This window comes from Carettochelys insculpta, chromosome 7, assembly GCF_033958435.1.
Source record: "Carettochelys insculpta isolate YL-2023 chromosome 7, ASM3395843v1, whole genome shotgun sequence".
Classification (NCBI taxonomy): Eukaryota; Metazoa; Chordata; order Testudines; family Carettochelyidae; genus Carettochelys; species Carettochelys insculpta.
The window spans coordinates 1,051,766-1,055,455 of NC_134143.1; the positions used below are offsets into that span (position 1 = coordinate 1,051,766).

A 3,690-nucleotide genomic window follows, 5' to 3' on the forward strand; every position below is an offset into this window, starting at 1 on the left:
CCACTGTCACTCAGAGAGGCAGATTTCCTCTGTGTGGGGGACATTGCCCTGCCTTCAGCTGGGAGAATCATCAGTAATTGTAAAGAAGTAGGGGAAAATCTACTGAAGGACATCAGCCCATGAATCAGGTGTGGCTGGGTTTGCATTCAGGGTAGCTAAGCCCTCTCTCTGGCACATATGAATATTGACCACCCCAGTGCCCTGTAAGTGAAGGATAACAGAGCTTCTATGATATTAATATGTCATCGATAATGAAAAAAGAACCATGAGTGGCAGAACACATGCTCGGAAATTCATATTTCTGGGTGTTGCCCATTTTGACCAGAAAGGTGCTGGTGGTGTAGTGGTTAGCATGGCTGCTTCCCATGAAGTTGGCCTGGGTTCAATTCCCAGCTAGCACAGCTTTGCTTCTTACTTCCTCTTCCCCCAGCAAGTCCTCTGTTGGAACTAGAGAGGGGATGATTTGCTCCTTGGTGAGTTGGGGGGTGGTGGTTGTGGTAGGCATCCTTCAGTCAGCATAGACTATGGATCGCGCCCTTTAAAGTTTCAATTGAGGACTTCATTTACAGTGTCTACTGTGACTATGAAGACCCACATGAGAGTGACAGTCCCTGCCGCATCTCTTGCAGAGGTGGTGGGTGTCTGGTAAGTCATTATTGTGCTTTCTGTGCACTCGCTTCTCCTCTGCTAGCTGTCTGATCCTCATCTCGCCCTTCTGAAGGCCTGATGTAACCCCTGCCTCCATCTGCTGCGGTCATCTGCTAGTTCTTCCCAGTTGTCCAGCTCGATGTCTACCTCTCTGAGGTCTCTCTTGCAGACATCTTTGTAGTGCAACTGGGGGCGTCCGGGAGGTCTTTTGCCAGAGGCTAGCTCACCATACAGGATGTCTTTTGGAATCCTTCCATCATTCATCCTGTGGACGTGGCCAAGCCAGCGGAGCCGACGCTGCCTGAGGAGGGTGTGCATGGCTGGGATTACAGCTTGCTCGAGGATGGCGGTGTTGGTCACTCTGTCCTTCCATGATATTCCAAGGATGCACCTGAGTCAGCACAAGTGGAGGACGTTCAACCTATTTTCCTGGCGGGCATACAGGGTCCAAGTCTCGCTGCCATAAAGGAGGGTGCTGAGGATGCAGGCTCTGTAGACTTGCATTTTGGTGTGAGTGTACAGCTTGTTGTTGTTCCACACTCTCTTGCTGAGTCTGGACAGAGTTGTGGCCTCTTTTCCGATCCTCCTATTTAGCTCAGTGTCCAATGACAGGGTGTCAGTGATGGTAGACCCGAGGTAAACGAACTCGTGGACAACCTCTAATGTATAGTTGTCAATGCTGATTGATGGGGATTCAGCAACATCCTGACCGAGTACGTTTGTCTTCTTTAGGCTGATGGTAAGCCCAAAGTCCTTCAAAAACTGCTGGATCAGTTCTTCCCAAGCTAAAGGGCTTATATTATCCACATACCATTGGGCATCTGACAACTCCCTTCTTTTTTGTCTAAAATTACAGAGACGATTTTGCGGGAGGGATTGAAGCACACGGAATTGCGGGAAAAGCTGAGCAGGATAACAGATACCCTACCAGAAAGCTGGTAACGTGCAAAAAGCTTTTGTCCCACACACCCAATGATGCCCTATTAAAGCCGGGAATGGCTGGCTGCACCTATCTGACATATAGGCATCTATAAAAGACGAGTAGTATCCCTCAAAGGGCACAGGATAATCTTCCTTGTGGGGAGCGGCAACATTTGCATGGCATTGAAAGATTGTCCTGTTTTTCTCAGGGAGGCTGTAAGGGGAGCAAGAAATTGATTTTCCTGTTTGATCCCAGGTTGAGAAAAAAATCATATCCCCCTACCTGGTTCGCCATTCTCCAATCTTATTTGAATAGTGCCATACACCATGGGTCACAATCTATTGGAGACAGCTGCTTCCCCCTAAATTCAGCCCCGTCCCATTACAAACCCAGCACCAGTGGCCCTTTCCCTCCACCACACTTAGCCATTTAGAAGCATTTGTTCTCACCATTCCCCAAGTGTCATTTCTTTTCCACGTCCTTTCAAGTGGATGAGGTCCTCCGGTTAGGTCTGAGGAATTAAGAGGAATTGCCATGACGGGGACGCTAGCTCGTGAGTGAGCTGGGATGTGGCTGCAGACCCAACAATTAGAGACCTTGAGAGTCTGAGCTATCCACACTTGCTGCTGAATAAAAGAATTGTCATTGTCACTTCAGATTCCCCAGACCTTAAGACACCTGTAGCTGAGGATCAGGCTCCACCAGGGACACATTTTGGAGGCAAGACCCTTTCTGGTTGTGACAACCTCTCTCGAGGGAACCGCAGTCACGGTTTTATGTCCACCAGGCAGCTGGCGCTAGGCTCACTACTGCTTCTTCTCAGGTCCTGCTAGCTGCTTACTGTCTGCTTCTGGCAACCTTTATGGGGGCGTAGGTTGTAAGGTATTGCAGGCTGTTCCTCTGCGTCTTTTTCTGGAGCCAAAATTGGCTCTGCAGGGTCCCGAGGTGGTGCTTGGTCCGCTGGTGACGGTGCTTTCTGACACTGTGAAGCGTGAATCCATGCTGCCATGCCGGATAGCTTTACAGCTGTCTGGGTAATGAGCAGTTCCTGGCCTGGACCCTTCCAGCGGGGTTCCAAGGTGTGCTTTCAAAAGTGGTGTCACACGTACACCCAATCACCTGGCTCAAGGGTGTGACAGGTGTCAGAAGTGGGTTTCCTTGGCCAGGCTGCTCGTACCTGTGAATGGAGGTGACTCAGCTTGCATCAGCCCCTTGCAATACTGTAGGAGCGTGCTGTGAGTCAAGTTTAGGTCTGAGACTGGGGTTATGGTAGCCATTGTTCACATAGGGCGTCCCGTAATGATTTCAAAGGGACTTAATTTGTGCCTTTGAGATGGGGATGATTGAATTTCCATAAGGGCCAGAGGTAAGGCTATCTCGACGATGTGGCTGTATTTTCTGATTCATGGGCAGAGCACCTAGAACATCTCCAAGCTGTTTTCCAACGCATAAAGGAGGCAGGGATAACAGTTCAGGCAAAAAAATGTCAAATTGGCTTGAACAGGGTGACCTACCTTGGGCACCAGGTGGGTCAAGGCACGATCAACCCTCTGCAGGCCAAGATAGAGGCTATAATAAACTGGCCTGTCCCAAAGTCAAAAAAACAGGTTCAGTCCTTCTTAGGGTTGGCTGGGTATTACAGGCAATTGGTACCACATCACAGTGAGGTCGCTGCACCTCTAACAGATCTAACCAAGAAAAACCCACCCAACGGGGTCAAGTGGACTGACCAGTGCCAGGAAGCTTTTAACCAGCTCAAGACGGCTCTTATGACTGAGCCTATGCTGAGGACCCCAGACTACGACAAGCCTTTCCTCGTCACCACAGATGCTTCTGAGTGGGGCGTAGGAGCAGTTCTGATGCCGGAAGGACCAAATCAACAACTTCACCCTGTTGTATTTCTCAGCAAAAAAAATGTCTGAAAGAGAGAGCCACTGGTCTGTCTCAGAGAGAGAGTGCTATGCGATTGTATGTGCTCCGGAGAAGCTAAGACCATATGTGTGGGGGCGACGCTTCCACCTTCACACTGACCACTCTGCTCTTCGATGGCTTCATTCAGTCAAAAGAACCAACAAGAAACTGCTTCGGTGGAGTTTGGCACTCCCAGACTTTGACTTTGA

General features: G+C 49.6%; 1 non-coding gene across 1 annotated transcript; it reads left to right on the plus strand.

The window, feature by feature from the left end:
* Positions 1-329: 329 nt before the first annotated feature.
* On the plus strand, positions 330-401 carry TRNAG-CCC (transfer RNA glycine (anticodon CCC)). Its single transcript has one exon. It is a non-coding gene; the product is annotated as a tRNA-Gly (tRNA).
* The last annotated feature ends 3,289 nt before the right edge of the window (positions 402-3,690 follow it).